Source organism: Sipha flava, unplaced genomic scaffold, assembly GCF_003268045.1.
Source record: "Sipha flava isolate LNK unplaced genomic scaffold, YSA_version1 194_pilon_pilon, whole genome shotgun sequence".
NCBI lineage: Eukaryota > Metazoa > Arthropoda > Insecta > Hemiptera > Aphididae > Sipha > Sipha flava.
Genome location: NW_020272758.1, coordinates 804,306 through 829,831, shown reverse-complemented (window position 1 = coordinate 829,831; position 25,526 = coordinate 804,306). Strand labels below are relative to the sequence as shown.

The window sequence follows — 25,526 nt, the reverse complement described above, 5'->3', positions numbered from 1 at the left end:
TACTGTTGCGATATAAGGAAATTTGAGCGCAATAGTTTATTAATTTTATTTATTCGGTTAGGGTTTTAGAGACAATGGTTCGAACTTGTTCGGTTATAATCTAACAAATATTGTCATAAAATAAGTATAATACAAGGTCTACATTCATTTTTTTTCGCGGCAGCAAACTTATCAATCACCTCATCTATTTGAATATTTCTGTGTCTATGAATATTTAGCAAAGCCAATCCAATTAATAACTACAGCGAAAGAGTAAAAAAAGAAGTCTCGGGAGAGGAGGTAAACGCCCTTATTGCCCCTCTCTTAAATACGTCACTGCCCGTGTCCCACGTGAAAAAATAATTCGCACGCGCGCACTTTTATGTAATATTATGATATATAACCACGGCCGATCGGCGGATTTAAGTTTCGGGACGATAAACGGTTCTCATGAAATATTCTCGTTCGGTGGAACCGTTGGCACGACTGACCCGCAACTTTAAGCGTCGGAGACCACAACAGGTAGTCTGCCGCCGCCGCTGTAACAATAACGTATCGGCCGCCGCACCGTGCGCACGTGACGTTGCCTCGGTGGAAAGTTTTCCGGGCAAGTGCGCGACGGGTTTTCAGTCGTAGTGCGCGAGCGTGCAACTTCACACCTGCCGATTCGCCGCTCAAGTGTCGCCGCCGTCCGTCTTCGATCGGCTCCGGTTCGGTACGGGGATCAAGCTAAAAGGAATAGAATAAAAATAAATAATAACAAAAAAAAAAAAAAAACACTAACATCGAATCGTAACAAGAAACGAAAAAAAAAACAGTAAGTGCAATAATAACCAGTGTTAGATGGTGAAGAGTAGTTCAGCGAAGTGCGCACGTGATTATTGTTACGAGACACCGAACGAACGGAAAATTAAAAATAAAAGTTCACGTCGGAGTTCACGAATTGTCTTATATTTACGATCGGCTTCGCGTTCCGGACGTGCGAAATTTCCAGCGATCAAATATTACCTAACGGTTTTCACGAAGGGCTGGTAAAAAAACAACGATAAAACGAGAAATTAATGGTAATTATTTAGTATTACGAATAGAATAACCGTTTAATTGATGACCGAATTTTATTTGTTACGTGTATGCGAATTGATCATCGAAAACTTTTCGTTTTTAGAACAGACTGTTGATCAAAGTGTACACGCTTACTTGCACGTTTGTATAATGTTTGATAAAACATCGTTTTACCTTGTTTGTTAAATATTATGATAATGGTTAACAACTCTGTGATCATGTGAATTAAATTAATTTTAATCGCAACATACTGAAAAAAATTATTTAATTTATCTGAAATAATATTCTGACTTTTGAAGACAAAATAGGGTGGTTTTCAAATAATACATATGTTGTATGTCTACAAATTATCTTATAAACATAACCAGACTGATTTGGTTAATAGCCTATTAAGATTATATATGCCAAGTATCCAATTTAAAAAAAAAAAAAAATTACCAAACTAAATAGTTAGTATTTGGCAAAAAAATTAAACCGGTTATTTTTTATAGAAACTGTGATTTAAGTATTTGTTTCAATATCGTGTTAATACTTTCTAAACAAAAATTACATTAATAATACATGATTTTAACAATTGCATGCAAATGTCTACATTACATGTATTATTTTTAAATTAATTAATTGAAAAATGACTTCGTCAAATGTAGAGCATAAAAACGTTTAATAATAAATTAGGGTTTGAAAAACCGATTAAAAAAAGTAAATGTAATATGTAATCATCACAAAAATATTAAAGAAAAAATAAGTGTACCAAAACCAAATAATCTTAATCTATTAATAAGTAAATAAAACAAAATTATTAATTCTGAAATGTCATTAGAATAAAAACCACAGTTCTTTATTTTTAGGTAACATTTTAAAAGTTTACATCAAATTCGGATGGTTCTAAAATTTTTCCAAAACTAATTTTTTGTAAAACTCCAAACATAAACAGAATACATTTTTTTTAAACATAATTATATAAAATTTAAATATCAAATTACGTTTGAACATTTCATATAGCATTAAACGAAATTTATTTATAGTATATGCCTAATTTAAATTAAATTATCGATAAAATCTAATACAACTCAATTTGAATGGAAAAAACAAACTTTCAAATGTATATTATATAAATTAAGTTTGAAAATTAATTGGTTAATGAGCTTAATTTATAATTTTTAGTTTCTCGTTGTATTGTTCAAATTTAAGAAATAAACTAGGTATAAAAATGTTTTATTTCAATTGTTTATTTTAAATTGCATTAGTTATACAAGTTCTTACAATTGTTAATATAACTTTATAAATGTATGAAAACTAAAGAGGTTTAACTATGAATATCATAAGATTTATGTATTCAACTTATCAAATAATATTATTAATCTAGATATTTTACATTTCTGTAACGAAACTCATCATTCATTCAAATTCAACACAAATATTTTCTACATCCGAATGATATCCATTATGTTAAACACAACGCGTTTATAACTTCCATGCATATATGCAAAACGTTTAGGTGTTAGGTATAAGAATACAAACTCTAATATGTAAAATAAATATGGTTATATACCGTGTATTTGTTATGATAACAAAGGCTAGGAGTTGTCCCATGTTTGCTTTGAGCGGTTTATGTGTCTTGCCAGTTATTTTTAGTTTCACCATGGAAAATATACTATTAAAAATGTGTTCCATTATATAATCTGCTCACCCTAACAGAAATATGAAAACATTTGGTTTTAATATTATACGTGTTTACGTGTAGAAGCATGTTTATTTGAAAATTACAAATTACAGATTCATCGGCATACATTTTTATTCGTTATGTACCTACACATTTTTATTTATTTTTATTTTTTAATCGATAATTGATAATTTAACTCAATACTAAGACTTTTGCACACTGTTATTTTTTATATCGAATAATTATTTTAATATGAAAATAAAAATAACAAATAAAAAGAATTTTATAACCTGTATGATTTTTACAGAGGTATGATCAATAGTAAAATCTGATATATTGTAAAAATGGCATTTATAAAAAAAAGTAAAACGTAAATTAAGATAGTTAAAATATAATTCAAAATTCTATTGCAATTATAACAATAGTGTTCTGTATGGTTCTTATTCCTGTAAGGTTTGATGGAGATCAAGAGAAAAATATGGGTATTATGTTACGGGAACACCGTAATTTGAGATGAAATGAAACGTTGGTTGAATGTCCTGCTAGATTTCACATTTTCGTTTTTATACCAATCGATTACTCGCAATGAATGTGTTTACGAAAATAATTTTTATTTATGACCTGACGCAATTAGCAAAATGTCGAATAGTTGGTCGGTCCAGTGATTGGGGTAAGGAATTCAAAATCGGGTTCTCATCACAATTAATTTCTATAATGAACCACGCTCTACGATGAAAAGTGACTAATAGTGTCCACACGGTGAACTGGCATTTGTCAGTAACTGTAGCAGACATAGCTGTATACGAAACGATGTGATAGTAATTTTATTCAACTACATTTTAAGTGTGAAGCAAAATCGTCAATCGTCAGATGTTCATAATTTTCTGAAAGTATCAATATTTTATTATTTTTTCGTCTACAATGAAAATGTACGACCTAATTAGATTTTTTAAGACTAGCGTGACATTATTGGATACGTGAAACATAGTTCGATTCAAAAGAAGCCAACCAACAATTACCCGTGTCACATGACCGTGTTTGGTTTTCGGATTATTACACATATAGTATATTCGCATGACTACGCCCCCATTTAAAATCGGCTAGTATAATGCGCACGAATAGAGTACATCGGCATAAATCGCAAATATTTTATCGTATTGTTCCGCGAAAATTCGTGCAAGGGTGCATAAAATTTGCGAGTGAAAATTTGTGGTTTTCGCCAGTATCGAATTCAAGGTGTCGCCGTCACGAACGAAATAGAATCAAAATTGATTTTGCCGAAACTGTGTTATCTGCGGTATGTCCTATCCATTATCATAATATTTATAGTTTAATATGATTGTGAACGAGGATAATTGTTATTGATTTAGATACAGTGCAGGGTTGTAATTTTTTTCACGTTCACTTTGTATCGTGATTAACGAAAAATAGTGACTCCTTGTTCATGAGTTATAGTTTTATCTTTATTGCAGTTGTTCATTGTCCTATGACTTTTTTGACTTTTTTTTTTTTGTTAATAGTAAAATGATTTATCGTTGAAGTAAATTTTATAATGTATCAATAACACTAATGACGCTAGTTCTGGTATTTCAAATGTCTACAAGGTGAAGTAATTTAACGTGTTCGTTAAGAAACATAAGACGTGTGATAACTTTTGTACATGACATTGCGTATAACTTGATCGAAACATAGAGATCGATTACACACGGTTTAGATACATTATTTGAATTTAATTTTACTTAACCTCCATTTTATATATTTGAACTGTCAATTGATTGGTAAACAGTATTTATATGTAATGAAATTATATCGTAAATTATTTTCTGAAAAATGTTTAAAAAAAAGAATCATTTGAATAAAACAACATATTTATAACATGATAAAAAAATCTCTATAAGTATTTTTATTATAATATCAATGGCACATTCTTTAAATATTATACTTGAAATGATTATTTTTTTGTATAAAAAACAGTACCTACTGGTTAATAATTTTTAAACTTTAACAGCTTTAGGAAATAGTTTAAAATAGTTCGTTTTATTTACTAATAAAATTTCAAATAACTTTCAATTTAATTTGCATAATTATCCACTGTACATTTTTTCATACTTTATTACTCAACAATTTTACGTTGGCGATTTACGCAGAATCGAATTTATATATTTTATAAACGATAATTTCATTATCTGGAAAAAATATGTAATTAAACTATAGTGACTATGGTGAAATGTTTAAGGTTTTTAAATTTTTTTGGACTAATTAATGGTTGTTCGATAGACAATTATAATACAAGGACAAAAATTAATTAAAAAAAATATGAAAATAAAACAGAACTTTTCAATATAACTTGCATTTATGAGTGTTAAATTGTAATAGTATAAATAATTGAATTGTTGTTTACAGAAATGTCAAGAGTCACATGTTTTATGAAATTTAGATATTGGTAAAAATGTATACTAATAAAGTGTTTATATACATTTAGTTTAAAACACCGGTTATTATTATTTATTTATCTGATAAAAAAGTATAGCTAAAGACGTTTTTACACTTAACACAGAAATATATGACTAGTATACGTTTTTTCTAATATCTCAATTTCATAAAATATGTGACTCGTGTTCTTTCTGGAATCATCAATTAAATTATAATAAAAAAATGTAAAAAAAAATTCCTTGACTTAAAAATTTTTTCAGAAATAATACTTGTATTATAAATAATAACGGGTGAAGCCTACCCGGCTTGTAACCATATTTTAAACATATTAATTATATTTTTAAAATATTTTATTATATTTTTTACTATGGAAACATTATAACAATTGATGGAAAAATACTACAGCATAATATTCTGCACATTTGTTTTAGTTTTTTAAAACTAAAACATAATAATATGTTAAATTTAGTTATCGAATTCGCCAAATTTAGTTTCGATCATATAAAAAACGGTTTGAACAAAAAAAACCTATCGGACATATCTTTTACTATTATAATCACTATAAAGTTCAAGCATTATTGAAATGAGCTTTAATTCGTTGTAATTTTTAATTATTCTATGCACATTTTTTATAGACAATTTTACATAATATACAATTTTATAGAAGTATATAATGTGTTATTCAATACACATATAGAAAATGTATTTAGTATTTTTTTTTTATTAATATTAAGGCATCAACATGGTTATCAACCGGTGGTCACACAATAAACATAATATTCTTTTTTCTAATATACATATAGATAAATGTTATCGTTTTCTTATGTTATATGTATTTAAATTTTGTTTTTTAATTCTGTTTCCTTGAGGAAATTGATTAGTTTTCGGATAGCTTCTGTGATGAGTGCGAGAATTTCTTATACATCATCTGGAAGTTGAATTTTTTGTCGTACATCAGCATGCTGTCGGCATTGGATCAAGGTGTGTTTTACCGTGCTAAAAATCCGCAAGATGTACATCTTGTTGATCTTGGTTAAACCATAAGGTGATAGTGCGTGATATATGTGTGGCCATACGTTAGCGATTTATTATCACTTCCTCTTTTCTATATTTAGTAATATAAGTACAAATTACAACTAATAGTTATATTCTTAATTCAAAAATAATAGATTCTTAGTATTTAATTAATTATAAAGTATTTCAAAAAAGAAATATATAATGGTTTTAGTTTTAGAATAAATAGACGTATTAATTGAAAATCAATTTTCCTAAAAAATGTTTACCATTTTGTAATAATTAGATACTTATTAGATATAAATTATTCAACTTTAACTAATTTATTGACTTTTTTGTTAAAATTTGAAACAAAAAAAATTACAAATGTATTATACGAGTGTTAAATAGTAAAATAATACAAAAAAAATTCGACAACAAAAAAACATATGTAAATTTTATACGTAAATATACCCGAATTAATTAAAACCTAAAAATCTATCTAATATAAATAATAAACCACTATTCTTTATTAAGGTATAAAATATACATATTTAATTGTTTAAAATATACACAGTTGATTAAATACTAACAAATTTTAAGACAGTAAATCAATATATATATATATATATAATAACAGGTTTTTTTATGTTTTAATTTTGTGACGACTCTATTTAACATATTTCCAATTTTTTTTCACAGAGTTGTCCCAAATACCTTTCTGAGTGTCACTACCGATTTTCATTTTTTTTCTTTTTTGGAGGGAAGGGAGAAGAAATGAGATTGGAAAAATGTTAAATAATATCGTCACAAAATTGGAACATACAAATTATGGATTATATAAGCATTTTTAATAATAAAATATGTGTATAAAATCATTAGAACCATTTGTAAATTCATTATGTATAATTCAGCTAATACTACTAATTTTTTTCTTCTTCAAACACAACAATGTGTGTTGATTTAATTTAGAGAGAGCAAAAACTACATACGGGCGAAGCTGGGTAGTTCAGCTGGTAAACAATAAATTTAAAGTAAAAACGTTTTATAAAATAAATTAAGAAATAGTAAAATGTATGTTACTTCGTACCGGTTCGGGATTCCTATCCAATTTCGGTGTATTTACTTGACGTGTATAACGAACGTGGTCCATAATTTATCAGTTCTTTGTTTTTGGAACATCTTGCGGATCTCAGAACACGTATAATTGATAGCACGTGCAGTGAAATAGGAATAATAGCGTTAATAGAACCGTGCCATAGAAACGAAGGTGCTCGGGGATCGTTTGTATTTATGGCAATTGAAATATTTACAATTCTCATTTTAACGCGTGAAATAATATGAATCTCGTACGTTGTTCTATTCAACGGTACATACCATACGTACACACACACATATATATATATATATAGTTATTTTTAATTGAGAGAACAAAGCGAAATAAAAAAAATGTTCACACTCGCATGTTTTAAGTAGTTATGGTAATCGACTAATGGCTCATCCGTCGTCAACCGGTAAAAAAGTATGAATGTAAAACAAAAACCGTAAACATTTAAGTGGATTCTGCAGCAACAATGAAAACGGCGTGTGTACATTTTGTATGGTCCAGGCAACCGTATTATTTTATTATCGTATTTTCCGATCGAAACCGCAAATAGTAACGTAAAAGAAGAAAAAAATCGCTTTAATAATGAAAATAAATATTAAGACAGCACGTGGAAAAACGGTCAACGAATAGCGTGTCACGCGCGCGACGAGAATTTACGTAGATAAAATCTAGAGGCCTTAATACTTAATACACGTGTCACGTGAAATACGTGTTTATCCAAAATATGTATCCGTTTTTAAAATGGTAAAATTATTAATTTCGTTATTAAAAATGAATTACTATTTTATAGGTTATTCTTGTTTTTACGTGATTGAGATTAAGCTAATTTGGATTTGATACGAGTGACACGTGTACCCCGTGAATTCACGAGTATTAAGAGCTCTAAAACCGTACGAGAAGGGTTGACGTATGTAGAACGTGCAAAAAAACCCGGATTGGGATTGTAACCAATATCGTAATGATAATAATTATTATTATTAAGATTTACAAGAACGATTCGTGAAACGTTAATGACTGCGCGTGCACGTTTATCGTTATTTTTTCGTTTGTGAAATCTGCGCGCCAAGCAAACGACACGATTCCCTCCGAAGATTGGCGCTAATGTCAAACGTAATTTTTCCGTCGCTATCTACGAATGTAACGGAAGACGGCGACGCACCCAGCTGTTCCGTCGTCGAATTTATCTGCGACAACTAATGACGTTGGCTTTCACGCGCACTCCGGTGATGGCAATATTATTACGTTTCGCGGTATGCCCGAACCAGTGGCGAACGCAGGGGGGATTGACCCCACCAGAAATATCAAGAGCAAAAAATAAATTATCTGACCTACAAATGTATTACTAATAAATAAATTAAAAAATGATTAGTTACTTAAAAGTTTCCCGTAGTTTGTAAATTGATGTCTTCAATACATTTATATAATATTTATGAATATTTTAATTTTTTTCAAAAACCCTCTACGAAATTTTTTTTCTGCGTTCGTCCCTGGCCCAAATCTAACCTTTATGTAGTACCGTCGCCAGTCGAGAATCGCTCATTGTCGTCGACGTATTTTGGGCACAATCACAATGTTAAATACACCTCTTACCGTTGGACCGAACGATCAGCTGATTTCCCGGATTCACGTAAGCTAATGACCACGAAACATAGCGCAAGATCATTTTATCGGATTTCAGCGGGTTACCGGTTAACTCGAGATCGCTGTGTAATAAAAATAATACTATTTTTTATTGCGAAAATAATATTCCAATAATTATTTCTAATGTTGTAGTTTTTTTAGTTTTTTTATAATGATCTGGTTTGAATATACAAGTTTTAACAGTTTAAGGATTTAATTTAAACTAAAACAATAGCAGATTAAATATTAATACAAGAATTTTAAATAAAAATAAATGTTACAAATTAAAGTGAAAATTCTTAATTTACAATATATATATATATAAATAATGATATGATTATATTATATTTAATAATTAGTGTATGAAATAAATTAGTTTTAGTCATAAAATTATCAACCGACATGGGTTTACTAGCAAATGAGTACTTTAATATTGTATGTTTTAGAAGCAGTTAAAGTATAGAAGATGGATTTCTTTATATATAAAAAGGAATGATTTTAAAATTTTAATGTTAAATGAATTCAGGATAATTAATGTGATAGTAAAGTAATTTAAATAACAAATTAAATTCTAGTAAACGTATTTAATTGTATTATTTTAAAATAACAGCTAATATGGTGGGCGGGACACTTTTCGGTCACAATGAATCTTTTCCTTTTCGGTTACGCAGGAATGTTTGTTTTCGGCCAGTACACTCTTTTGGTTACCAATTTCAAACATTTTTCACATTTTATTTCTCCTGTTTAACAAAATATTTACATAATAATCATATAAATTTATTCGTTTACAATTTTTAATTTATTTTAAAACCCCATAGTAAAAAGTACTAACTAGGTGTAGAGAATATCTTTAATTAATAACACTATATGATTATTAAATAAATTGGTGATTTCACAGAAAAAAAACGTGAAAAATATTTTAAATTGGTGAACTAAATATTGTACTGACTGAAAACAGATATTTCAGAATGACCAAAATGTGAACTGGCCATTAAGGGAAAGGTTACCGAAAACGGTTCCCCTCAATATTACCATATCCTGAGTAAGAAATTATTTGAAAACCACATTTATAGCACAATTATCTTAAAAAATTATTTTGAATAGATGTTAAATATTGATTTTGTGAAATGATTTAAAAGCGTTACAAAATTAAAATATTGACAAAATTGGATAGTATCACAAATTTCCATTAAACGATATTAGTTATTTAGTAGTTATCCAATAAATATTAACTAAAGCAATTCAAAATATTTAACATTCAGTACTTTTACTATCGTTTTAAAGACATTTGGTAGTTTTAAAATATTTTAAAGAAATGTTTTCTGTTTATAGGCACTTGAAATATTCAATTTTCTTTTATTTTAAATGCTTTTTTTTTATTTCAGTGAGAACATTAAAATTTCATCTTACCTTACTATGAAATTTAGTACTACTTTTATATAAACAAACTTTAAAAATATAAACTAAGCCGACATCTTTCACTCAAAATTGTTTTTCGAGAGTAATAGTACATTGGTTTTAAGTTTAAAAGACCAATACAGTAATATACTCGTAATTCACCTATCTTTGAATTCATTGGAACTAGGCGTTTCACACTTTTCTTCATTTTGAATTAATACTATTATTTTAGGTAATTTAATTGTATTTATTCAAGATCTACCTTTGCTATGTTTTATGTATTATATAAAACTTTTATTGAGAACAATATTTAAAACAATAAGTAACAAATAAAAATTATAACTTTATTTAATTTACACAAAATTAGTGAAAAACAAAATGTCTAATTTACATTTTTGAAACAAATCATTAATTTAAATATTTTCTTCACAAATTAAAAATTGCTCTTCAGTTGCATTAATTGCATCGGATGAAGTTTAATTGATTTTAAATGTTTGCAAATCAAATGAATTAGGTATAGTTTAAATATAAAAAACAACAATTTATAATAAATCAAAACTTAAATAATATAGATTACAACTATTTCACACTTAATAATAAATAAAATTGATATAATTAATATTAATTATTTTATGCAATGAGTTTATCAAATAAATAAAATAAATAAACCAAATCATAATCGTGAGTATAAACTATCGTTGTTAAAGGATAATCAACATTGAATCTATGTGTCATCCTATATAAATCATATAAATATGCAATAAAATTCTTGTATCCGTGAGGTAATCTATAAATGGACAGCATCATAATTAGTTAACAAATAGAATTATTATAATATATCGGCCACTATAATGCTATAAAGCTAAGACAACCAACTTTTAAAGATTTTTTGATCGACTTCTGAGTTTTTGTAGGTTGTCACGGTTGTCAAAAAAAAAAGTTGTTCCTGAACAAATCTATATTTTATATAAATGCATGTTGAATGCTACATCTAACCTAGGAAGTTAAATCAACCAGGATGGAAAGTTCAATAAATAAATAAGTGCAACTAAGTGCAAGCGAAAACTGCATTTATTAACCGCAAGAAATTACTGTTTCAAAAATATGATTACCTATATAAGAAAACAATTAATTTAAGTGCTTGGGTGGATTGTGGCTCTATACGGGTCAGAGTCCTGCTTGATAAACAAAGAAGAAGAAAGATATTTAGAAAGCTTCGAAGTACGAGTATAGTGCTGTTGGATGATGTTAAGAGTTTGCTGGACCGAGTTCCGTACCAATAACAGTGTACTTAATAAAATAGTAGAACCTAAAGGATTATTAAGATCAATCAAAGGAAGAAGATAGAGTCGAATTGGATATACATTAAGACACGAGGAGGAACTACACCATTGGATATTGGAAGGAAAAATAGAAGACAAGAGAAGCAAATTACATCCTAGAACAATGCAAATCAAAAAAGTTATTTGAGATGCCGGACGGAAAAGTGGAGAGAGCATGAAAGAATGTTGTAAAACCAACCTTAGGATTGACTACTGAAGAAGAAGAAGAAATGACATATTAACCAAATGTAAACATTACCCGTGGCTTATACACCACACGGCTTTAAAGCTAATGAAAATTGAACGCGTACGCGACAGTTTACGGCCATACGACGGTAACTCTATCGGAGTATTGCTCGTTTTTTTTTTCACTCATCTCTCTCTATCTATTTTTTGTTTGCGGTGAGCGGGATTGAAAAATAACCGTCGTACAATGTACATGCCCGGAGTCCGGAACCCACTAATCAAACGTCCGACCGAACGCGCGCGCGTTACGAGAGGCGACGTGAAACAAAACGGATTGCGCTATTTCTCCGAGCACCGTTTGATGTATGAATGGAAACGATTTTTTTTTTTTATTTTTCCCTACTATCCCGTGTACGCTGGTGTTCTGTTATTTGAAGCCTTATGCGCGTCTGACGGAGCACTCAAAAAATTGAACGGCATCGTGTAACGACCGATTCCGAATACTCGCGTTGGTTTTCGGACGCGACGCCGTCGCATTCGTCGTGATAAATATGTCATTATAACATATGTTACATAATAATATTGCTATATATTATTTAGTATCTGGGGCCAGTCCGACGTGAGGGATCTATCGACGAATTCAGTCTTTTTATGTGTGATCAATATGTTCATAGAGAATATGATCCACTTACAACCTTACGTGTTGATTAATTGTGTTTATTAAAATGTTTTACATTATATTTAAACTACAACAATTTACTTGAAATGTTTATTAAATGTTATGAATTATTTTAGTTTTCATTGGCAGACACAATTGCCACCCATGTTCTTTTATTTGACGACCAAATGGTGAAGAGGCGTCGTCATATTGTATCTAACCGTATTCCGCAAATCTATTATTTGGGTATGAGTTTCAGTATATGAATCTACGATATTTTCTCTATCTATGTATGTATCTAATATATAATCTCTCAAAAAATTATAATATTATATGCTTACCACTGGTCGGCTATGAATTGTCATACAGATTTATCCTTCACTAATTGATAAGAATATTTGTCGATCTTTCTTCTTCGCAATGAAAAAGTTCACGATTTTAAGACTTACCAGTTACTAATAGGTCCTATTATTGATTTTCAAGATTCCATCCGTTATTTTATGTCGGAACTTCATTTTCAACATTTGAAATATCACCATTTGGTTGTGGGTCGTAATCATCATGTACAACACAATTTTCACAATCGTAATACTTTCATTTCCCTTGGAAGAGGAACTCGTTTATCTCTTAGATGTATCCGGGACCTCCTGCGTAGATCATACGTTCTATTTAAAAAATGTTATCATGGATAACGGTTTGTTTATAGATCAAAAATTGGTCCCAAAATATTTTCAAAGCGATAAGACATATATGTGAATTATTTTGTTGTACCACGGACTAAAACATTTTTAGCGTAAAACATATCAAAATAGAATTTCACCCATAAATAGTTGCACCGCCTACAGCGAAAATGTTATAAATGTGGATTTTTTTTTTTCATTGAAGTGTATGATACAAACGTCGTCGCTAAGTATAACGTTTGAAACATTTTTGTCAAATACGCGTGTATACAAGTTTTTGATATAAGTACACGACAAGTGCAGGCATTTCTCTTGACGAAGCTTAAGTTCGTTAGATTTCGGAAATCATAACGAGGTTTTCGAGGTTTTGACAAAGTGAGGTTGCCGGGATGGTCATTTTTTAAAACGCTTCAGTGGCACAGTGTACGGAAACGGTATAACAGTGATGTTTAAACGTGTTGAGAAGGTGAAAAATTGTGCAGCAGCAGCCCATTCGCAATAAATAATCTCAAAAGCTTAGCAGGAATTCAAAGGAAAAACGTATTTTCCGAAAAAAAGAAAAAAAAACACATTACGATCCGACTTGGAGCCATTTAAATAATTAGTAGTACCGCCACCGCGGTGACGACAAGAAGAACTATATCCGATGAATGGCTCGACGACACGGGATAGTGAGTGTTTCTAATTATATATATATTATAATCCACGCTATTTGGTTGTTTTGATTATTCGTCCGTATACCGTTCGTAGTTGTCAGAGTTAGTGGAGCACGAAACAACACCATGCAGGTTTGATATCAGCTATACGCGTATTGTTTTCCACCATGTAGGTGACATAGCCTACATCGCAACGACTGTATGATATGCTTTTAAAACCTGTCAAAAGCAGGTCCTTTTTCAATCCTGTTTGTTATAGTTGAAATCCACGTGGGTGGATTATGCGGGATCACAATCATAACTATAACCATCCTATGCGATGCCGTCAAAACGGTGACTTACGTACAACGATAAAAACAAAAGAAGCAATGCATTTTTTGGAAAAAACAAATGACCGAGCTATGAATTATATTATCGTTTATACTGTACTTATCCGTATAATAGTTTTGATTAAAGAAGTATACATATAAATTATAAGCTGGTAAGCAAATATTTCATTCTCGGATATACAACGATTTGAGGAATAATTAATAAGATATTCGAGTTTCAAGTCTTAATTATATGGATTCGTAGTTATTTTAACACACGATGTTAAAAAATAGTATAATATCCCGACTTAATTCCTAAAATACTTAACCTTAGGTCATGAAAAATGTAATTATTAATTATTTTTTTACTGCTTATTGCAATCAGTAAAAGAAAACATTAATTATTTTCTTTTTTTTTTTTTAATTTTATTTTACCATAACTAATGACGTTCACATCAAAAATATTAAAAACAAACCTGCAGAAAATCAAACAATAAACATTTCTGAGGTTTGTAAAATTGAATTGTACTTTGTTCGTTATTATTGAAACAAGACGATTAATTCGACTCAAGACGACATACCTCTTATAAAGTAAATCATTCATTTGAATCAATCTACGCGTAACTTATAAACCGATGACTATACTGTTCGTATTAAAAATCATTGGTTATGAAAGATTTATAAAATATTAAACGTTTAAAATTATGGATTATGTTAATTTTTTATCGTGTATGGGTCATTTATCAATATCTAGTTACTTATAAGTGTTCTTATAATTGATAAAATTAGAGTAGAAATTATTAATGGATAACATCAATAAAAATATATGTTTACATAAAAAATAATTCGTAGGTATTAAATAAATAAAAATGTTTACTAAAACATTAAGTAAAGAATTAATAATTAAATATAATATAAATATTGACACAAAAATTCATAAAATGTTTATTTGAAGATGATATAATAATTATACTTTCAATGTTGAGTTTTTTTTTTTTAGATAAATACATTATAAATATAGTACTACTATATCTTGTCGCAAATATTTAAAAAATTATTTTTTATCAAACAGTTATACAAAATATGTTATAGATAGTGTGACATTTTTAAATGGTTTAAGATCCCTAACATAGTGTTATTATGTTAAGATGTTGATGACTTTTGCATATTTTTTTCTTTGATCCTATATAATGCTATATTAACTAAATATTTGCTTCATGCTTCCTTAATTCAGAATATACTAATTTTATTTTGCACTTTTTTGCATTTTTAAGCATTTTTTACTAAAAATGTACTTTCGATACAATTTTTATATTTTTATATTACTTTTTCATATTTAAATCATTTTTTGTAATTTTTGTACAATGCAGGTGATTTTTTTTCAAATTTTAGATTTAAAAGAAAATGTCTATAATATTCTAAAATAGTAATTGTATCATTATAACTGTGGAGTTTTTATTGTCATTAAATTTATCGCGTACCGATAAGATTTACCCTGAGCCATCGTAAGCTTTTGTGAGGCGCTAGGAAAAAAAAAATACAATATGTTTGCTCCTAAATATATCTAGGTATTCTAACTTGATAAGTTGTAGATCGCCGAATTTATTTTAAGCATCAGGCCATTAGAAATTGCCTAAGTTGCCTATTCGCTATCGACGGCACTAGGTTTATAGTATACGTGTTATACAATTATAAAATAAATACTTTTTTACACATACGCTGATCATAACGCTCAAGAAGAAGATGATTCATAAGATCTAACTACTGATAACATTATCTACTTAAAGCAGTGGTTCTCAACCTTTTTCTGTTCACTGCACACTATTATACATCACAAGTTTTCCAATTTTTTTATTTAAATTTAATTTAAAAAAATTTTTAATTCAATTTTTTAATTTATTAAAGTAGATTACTTTTGGCAATTTTTAAATTCATTTTTTGTAGTTCTTAGGGAATTTTAAAATTATTGTGTATTTTTAGGACATCAACATCATAACTCAAATTATTATTATTTATGTAATAACTGTAATTATTTGGGTGTGAGTACTATAGATATGATCACCAATATTAGATTTGTAATTTAAAACACGGAATTTATGTATTCATTTCAGTTAATAAACGCGTCAAATTCTTAACTATTAATTTTTAATAAAAGTATATACTATTTAATGCAATTATATGAAGATAAGTTGATTATGCAGTTATGTCAACGAGAATTAATAATAATGAATATTATCTTCCTAATACATTTGTATTAAAATACAATAAAATTTATAAGTTCTGTGAAATATATTTTATATGACGAAGAAATAATTATTAAGATAGTTTAATAAAAACTATAAACTATTAAATATTAATATTTATATTATTTGGCTTATAATGATTAATAGCTGTAATGTTACCTATTTATACATTACTCAATGATAATGATAAAAAATAATGATTTACATTAAGTACCAAAATATTCACAGAGATAAACCATTAATGTATGATTATGAACCATTATTAGGACTGACCTCCATAAATTTATTAAATATTTATGTTAATTCGAGAAGGAAACTCCACTGCCAATATTAATGGATTTAATTATAAATATTGAATTTACGTAGCTCAATTTTTTCCCCTTGAAAAATACTATTTTCCATCAATACTAAAATCTTAAATAATTTCTCTACATTTTAAGATAATACAAATTAAATAGATTTTAACAATATACTAAATAATTTTAGTGTACTGCAATAAATAGCTATAATACAAAGACAAATAAAAAATTATTTTTTAACACGAAAAAAATATGATACAAATATAATTTTCTTTACTTCTCACTAATTTTAAAAGAACAATAATTAACAACTTTTAATATTTATCAACTCTTAATCTGCCACGTATTACATATATGTAACAAAAATAACTATATCAAACGAAATGAAAGTAGAAATTAAATTAATCTATGAAAGTAGATTAATAACTCTCGTTTACCTTTGTCAACAGTAAAATTTGATTTAACGTGTACGTTTCTATTTTATAGCACTATTTTAAAATTAAGAAATATTATGCTAATATTATTCCGGACGTAAAAGTTTTTTTTGGCGTAATATACATTTTTCTAAAATTTTGAAGAGCTTTAAAAATAAAAGTAACTAATAATGCAGATAGAACTTGTATGACGGTAATTTACCAGCATTTTTACTGATCCTTCGAAGTTTTATAGCCTCTATATGCATTATAATATTTTAACCGTTGTCAGTTGGTATGGGTATAAATCATAAAAGCTAAATGTGTTTCTCTTATTTTACGTGATATGTTACATATTTTTTATAGATGTATTGAAAAACTAAATTGTACGACTTCGACAAACAAATATGAATGTGTACTATGTGAGGAAACTGCGTGGAGATGATTTATCACAAACAATTATTTAAATGTATTCATCATTTAGGTTGACAGCGATTATCAAAATACCTTAAGTGGTTTGTAGAATATATTGGTTTTTCAGTGATATGATTTATTAGTTTAGACGCCTCACGATGAGTAAATAATGTTATATTTGCTATTATAATAAAGATTAAAACGAATTAATTTTTATCAAACATTTTTCTACATCAATGAATCGAGTACTGGATAAAATCGTTATAGAAATTATGCAAATAAAACCAACATGTAATATTAGCGTAAACTTGTTTTTAACACTAAACTATATCATTGGAATAGAATGGTGCACACATAATTAAATTTCTTAATTAATATTCACCTTAAATTGACGTGATAGTGATTACAAGCAAACATGGTTGTATAAATGAGGTTTGGTAAAGAACCAAATTATTTGAACAACTTCGATACCAAAATTAATAGGAGTGAATATAAATAATACTGTTCGTGAAATAAATATAAGTACGTTACTATATAATATATAAATTTTTCACAGAAATCCCATATATACTTCAATATTATTTTTGACTACCGTAACATTTATTATATTTTAGATTTATAAAAGTTACTGAAGCGTAGTTATAGCAACCTTTTTCCATTTCAACTTCCTTATTTAGTTCCATTAATAACCACTTTAAAACGACTTTTTCATTTTTAATAAAAACTATTAATAAGGGGATATGAAAGTGGCGTTTGTTTGACAGACAAGTTCAGTGTATTATTATTTATTTGGTTTTACTTACTCTTAAAATGTATTTATATGTATTACCATGAAATATTGAAAAATATATAATCGTAGTTTTACAAAGAATACACGAGTGTATCAAAATTATCTATACAACGCGCCGTTCATTGATATTATTATATTTATTATTTCTAACTTAATATTTTTAATATTATATTAAATATATTATAAATAATGTTAAAAACTATATGGCATACATTGAAATAAAATAAAATAAATTAATAAAGAAACATGTTTATACAAATATGTATTAATAAATCTATAGTTCAAGTCTATGAAATTTAATGAAATTGGTTGTTCATAATTCAATGTAAGAATGCTCAGTTTATTTAATAATTTGTTATTTTGTATGTATGTTTGAATCAGGCGACTTATGAAAGTATTAAATAGTAAAAACTTTCATATATAGTATTTCAAATATAATATTCATACAGCGATTATTTAAATATTTTAAATATAACGTTTTACTTTAACCAATTTTAAAAATATTCAATTGTATGACGAGTATCTTCGTTAACTGTAGTTTAAAATTTAATCAAATAGTATCGAATAAAATATATTAACGACCAAAAAAATAGGTATTATTTGTTTGAAAAATATATCAACTTAATTTTCACTTTTTAATTTTAAATATCATTTTTGGAATTTTAATAATCTAATAAACACTTTTTTGCAAGTAATTTATAAAACTAGTATTCACAAATGGCATTAAAAATAGTATATTAACATAATTAAAGCAAATATGTGTTTTTATAACTAATTTTTTTAATAAATTAAATTTTGTTTTCAAATAAAAATAAAATATTTTAATAAAAATGACTAACTGCATTTCATTAACTCGGCATATTAACTATAAACCTCCATAAATATATGAATAACAACAATACTATTTTATTAATTTTGTAATTAAAAAGTGACCTTTTAGATTGCAATAAATTCTGTATTTATAATAATAAAATAGTATACGATTTTTATAGATTTAGAAAATATTAGAAACATTGTATACCACGAAATAACTAAACACAGAATTTCATTAAAAAACGAACACTAATCATGTAAGTAATTTATTAAAATATATAAGAATTAATATTAAAACATTTACAATGCTTTATTCTTCACGATCGCTGTAAATAAGATACTATATTTATATTAATTTATTGTTTATACTTTAGTAAACTTTCCAACTTGATTAAGCGTAATCAAAAATGTATAATTTGAGCTACTTATTCATTTTTATGATAAGAAATAAATAATTTTATTAAGGTTGAAAGTTAAAAGTGTGAAACTAATGTAGCATAATAAACGAACATTATGTCTGAAGAAATATTTCCTTTAAAATGTATAAAATAATATTTATATAAAACAAAAAAAAAAAAAAAATAGTTACATGTTTATAATTTTAAATTCTTTAAATATTAAATAAAAAAATTATATTTTTCAATAAACGGTGCGAATCAGATTATTATAGCTGGTTTTGACAGTGACAGAATTTAACATAAATTGTTCTAACACATAAATATTAATAAAGAACCTACTCGAAAATGTTAAATTAATACAAATTTTCGTTGAAAAATGAATATAAATGAATATATGTATTGAATATCAAGACTGAAAAAAAAAATAATAAAAATACCATCGGTAAAAATATAGTGTTTACTAGATACTAATATTTGTTACTTCTATGTATTAATAATAGAGTCCAATAAATATATGAACTTAATATATGAATTGCATTTTGCATTTCATGTTTTTTATTGTGTCTATGGATTTTTATTTCATATAAAATATTTTTATGAATATGCCTGTACCATAAAAAATATTTTTCATTTCAAACATAAATCGTCAAGGCTTTTATGAATGTGCTTACTCGTGTTGCATAAACCTCAGCTTCAGGAATTATATTGATTATCAACTATTGTTATCAAATATCTTAATTTATTTTCTGTTGAAATTATTAATATTTTTTTCTACATTTTTCGAATATTTTATTATACAAATAAGTACGCGAAAAAAACTTCTATTCCCTTAATTTCTTAAACTATCAATTACTACTGACTAATTATATATTATTTTTTATTTTATTTTTATTACATATACATTTTTTTTTCGCTTTTTCACGTTTTCCACGAAATCTTCGAAGTTTTAGAAAACATCAAGAACGCTAAAAGTAAACTTAAGGTGTATAGTATACATGAATGAATGATTTAATACGCATTGCACTGCTAAATAATATCACCCAGCTGTGACTCATCTTTATGGCTCAGATAAATAAATTACTAAAAATAATAATAATAAACGCGATTACTTCCGGTCAAACAATACACGGGAGCTTACTATTATGAGGCACAGTTCCAATAAACTATAAAATATACTTCTGTATAATAATCATTCAATTGTTCTTAGAATTTAGAAGTTTTTGAAATTCAATATAGTATTATTTAAAGATAATGTTGGTAGATGATTTATTGAAAGCGTGAACAAAAATTGCTTTTACTGGGCCTTTGATATACATTATTGTTCAGTCATTATTGGCACATTATACATTATAAAGAGATAGTTGACGCATTCTGCATTGAATTCGGCCAGTAGTGGTCAGTAGTTTTATCCTATAGCGTGTCAATTGAGCACAAAATTGTACAGCGAATTTTACTTCTAAGTTTAGACGTACCAAACCACCAGGTGACCTTAGGTATCGTCTGAAAAGGAATGGTTGTCGTGACTTGTAACAAAACTAAGGAAAAAAAAACTACTTAGATAACTTTATTACATCCCCAAGTCAAGGTACAAATATTTCAATCATTTAGATTATATATAGCTTTGTTATGGTTTTTAATCGATGATAAAATTACTACTGGCGTTAGATTAATGTCATTTTTCATATTGTAATCTTTTATTATTAATTCTTAGCTATTATAATACAAAACTTGATAGTAAATACAATTTCAATACAGATGGTTTTTGTTTTCAAGACAATTTGTTAGGTACATTGATTACTATATTTTTTCGAATATTCCAAAAAAATGTAATCTAAAACTTTTATAAATATATTAGTTTTAAGTTAAAAACTTTTACCCTTATACCACTAATTTTGTAACACTAAGAAAAATGCTTAATACCATTTTATTTGCAGTAATTTTCATCATAGTATCTTATCATATAAGAACATAATAAATAATTTCAATATTTAGTAAACTTTATTATAATATTGTGATAAAATAAATACTATCTATGTGAGTGGAATACGTTTGATATTTCAGATAAATATGTATCATAAAATAATGGTGTACATTTTTTTTATTTCCTGAACATAAAAATCAAACATGTTTTTCAAATGGTTTTAGATTTGAGTGAGTTTTTTTTTAATTTATTTTAATAAATAAACTTCCACACTATACGTATACATACTATACTATACGTAAAATAAAGAAGAGTAGCTGTAATAAAAAATAATGATTGTAAATAATGTTTAGATAATTTTAAAGAGCATTGATATTTTATTATTAACAGTATTACAATATATTTAAGCTGCTAACTAATCAAATTTAAGTAAAAATGTATTATAGAAATATTAAAAGTCATAAGAATTATTAAATATTATCAGCTTAATAATTTATATTTTACTAAATCTTAGAGACTCGATTTGAAAATTTCGCTTTTGCTTAATAGTTAATTTCATAACGCAATATAAAATTATTTTATGAAAATTAATCTAAGTTGAGTAGGAAATGGATGTTGTGTGATTCAATTTCTCATAAGATTTTTTAACATAACTTTTATTTTCAATCTTCATGTTTATTTTATTTTTTTTATTGTTTCATTATTGAGCTAAATGTTAATTACAGAGTTAAGTAGGAACGTAAAATACTTAATTAACTTCTACGATCCGACCATTATACTTCCATTACCGTTGAATATGATTTGAGTTTTGGTCTGTGACTAAAATCTACTGACTTAGTTTACTAACAAGTTAATAATTGACATTAAAATAGTTTCCATGATTCATTACTTATTTTTTAATCATGAGTTATTTTTAATATTTCTCTACGATTTAGCAAACCAATAAAATGTATATCAAAGGCCCAGTAAAAGCAATTTTTGTTCACGCTTTCAATAAATCATCTACCAACATTATCTTTAAATAATACTTTATTTAATTTCAAAAACTTCTAAATTCTAAGAACAATTGAATGAAAAAAAAAAAATGCTGCTTTTTAAAGAAACATTCCAATACTTATAAAAATAAATATTGTAGTTTGATTACGTAACGTCTATCATTAATAATTTTGACACAAACCATTAGTAACCAATCAAACTCGATGTTATTATTAAAACAGTACACCGAGGTTATCACAATTTATAATTTTATCGATCAAAATAAATAACTTCACACCATACAACGGTTATACAATATAATTTCATCGTCCTTTTCAAAGAGAATACAATCTAGCGCTTTTTCAAGTCTTCTGAAAACTTATCCATAAGTGCACCTTAAACATTCAATTAATCTCTTTACCACCGTTTGATAAAATTATTTTACATAATTGTACTAATACATCAAACTGTAATTGCTATAAAATAAGTATAGTCAAAATGATTAAATATTTGGGACTTTTACTTGATTGTAACTTTAAATGGATTATTCATAAATCTGATAGTTAAATTACGAGCTAAAATGTTTAAACTCAATATATTAAAATATATAATTTAACCTCATATTTTAAGGATAGTATTTCTTTCTTTATACAAATTTATATTACAATATGGTATGATAATTTAGTGCGGTGCATCCAAAAACATTTTTAATCCTTTAAAGGTACAATAAAATAATATAATTCACTTATATTTAAAAAAGACAATCTCATACGGTCCACATATTCAAAATATAAGGAATTTGATGTGCTTCCGCTTGAAATTCTATTTAAAAAAATAGTCATACTTTTTACAAAATATAGAAACTCTAATTTATTCTTTACTAAAAAAAATTATAAGTTCATCAGTGAAGATTGATTACATAATATTAAATTGATTTACAATAACTAAAGTTTGGGTCAAAATAGTATAAATTATCTTAGTTCTGGTAATTTCAACTTTTTATCAATTGATGCAAAAAAAAAAATATTTTCAACGATAATATGAACATAAAAAAAATGTATAAATAATATTTTATTATATGGATTAAGTCAATGTATAAAAATTTTATAATTTGTTAGAAATACTCTATATAATATTATCTAATTTATATATATGTTACGGGTAATGTTAACATTATGATAAATACAATATTAGCCATATGTAATCATGAATATTATTAAATGTTGGCTAATTTTAACATTAACTGGGTAATTTGAATAATAAATTTTTTATATATCGTATAGTAGTTTGATCTTATGTGCGCTTTACCTTCCTATATCACCAAAAGCTTAGCTTAGAAGTGTAGACAATTTTTGTTATTTTACTTAATACTTGTTATATTTTGTTAATTTAATAATAATAAAATTATACCAGATTAAAAAAAAATAATAACTTATTTTGAAACATATTTAGTGTGATATTTAAAACATGACAATCATACTATTATTTTTCCATGAAAAAACGACTTACATCAGCATTCAGTTGATTGAAAAGCTATTAATTTGTTGTTGAAAAAAATTCTGTTTAAAGTCTCTATGTTTATTAGTCATTTTAAGCGTTATAAACGTACTTGCAAAATTAAATACTTTATGTTTAATTTATTTTGATTAGCTATATGTTAACCTACTGTCAGGGTTTTAATTAAATTTTATTTCAGATTCGGAAACCATATATTACCATATACATCTTCGATGTGGTTAACATATGACTACAAAATTCGTTTAATAATGCTGATGGATTTTGACTAGATTTCATTTTTAATGCATCCGAAACCAAATGTTAACCAACAATTAAAATGTCAAGAAACTCTTTCAATAGTAACAAATAATGGGATTCATAAATACTGCATAATTTAAAAAAAAAATTATCTGTTCAATAGACAATTGAGTGGAAAAAATTATTATTTTTTTATAACAACACTAATTTCTACCCAACGGGTTTTCTCAATACGAATAATAGAAATGAAAACGAATTGATAAACAATAAAAAAATAATTTTTCCAAACTTTTGATTAATAATTTTCATTAAAAAAAAAAAAAAAGAAAAAAAGCGTTTAATAAATTATTTGATATCATATAATATTTTTTGACTTGTGAATATGAAAGTTAAAAAATTAACAAAAAACATACTTACATATATGTAATACATAAAGGAATTTTCAAAACTAATTTATTGGTATTTATGTAATGTATTTATTGATTGCAGCATTATAAAATTTATTTATGGATTAATATTTTATGCATATTTATCTAGTTCTATTTGTATATGATATTTAATTTTTATAGTGTTTAGGCTTCTATAAATTAATACAAATCAAAATATAATTACAATAGAAAAGAGTAAATCATTTTTAAAAGCTTATAAATGTCACTCGTGGTTTGCTTCAATTATATTATGCTAATCAAAAATGTATTCTACGTATTCATATAATTTAAACTTTGTGTTGTTATTGTTTTGTTTTATATTGTCCGATTTGGCAATATAACCAAATCACTATACTAAGAGGTGTAATAACTCAACTCGTAAAATAATTGAAATATAGGTTTTTAATATTCATGTTACTTTTAGAACGTAGTAATCAATCGAGACTCTTGGATATACGAGTACGGATAAATATAAAATACTTAATAAATATCTAATTATGTGCAAATAAATTTAGATATATTTATGTTTTTCCATTAAAAATTGTCAAAATATCAAAATATAACAATTGTCAAATTGTCTTCACTCATAAAAAATAAATAAATAAATAAAATGAAAACATTCTGGGTTTTCACGAGGACCGAATTCATGTCAGTTATACGAAAAGAATATTTAACATAAAAACATTTTATGGAACTAAAATGAAATTGAATTCGATCGAATTGTAAAAACCGGCATCTTGTTCGATTCACCGTAACCGGTACACGGTTTTTTCTCGGACGATTAAATTTTTTTGCGCCCGCCCGTAAGACCGTTGACGGTGTGTTACATGCGATGAGTTTGCGCGAGTCGAGCGGAGCAGCGGTTGATTAAATAAAACGGAGGAAATGAATTGCACGGTGGAAATTCAATTCGGAGGATTCCGCCGCCTCCGGTGACCTTTGTAAAATCGAGTGCGGGGCTTTGCTCTGCCAACTGTTTTTCACTTAAGAACAATAGGCCGTGTCGTCTGT

The 25,526-nt window shown here is 26.7% G+C and overlaps 1 protein-coding gene across 4 annotated transcripts in view; it reads left to right on the top strand.

The window, feature by feature from the left end:
- Positions 1 to 527: 527 nt before the first annotated feature.
- LOC112681694 overlaps positions 528 to 25,526 on the top strand; it is a 61,480-nt gene continuing 36,481 nt past the window's right edge. For all 4 annotated transcript variants that reach the window (XR_003148422.1, XR_003148421.1, XR_003148420.1 and 1 more), the window contains exon 1: positions 528 to 1,043. The gene's annotated coding sequence lies outside the window, so the exon portion shown is untranslated. The remainder of the gene's footprint in view (positions 1,044 to 25,526) is intronic.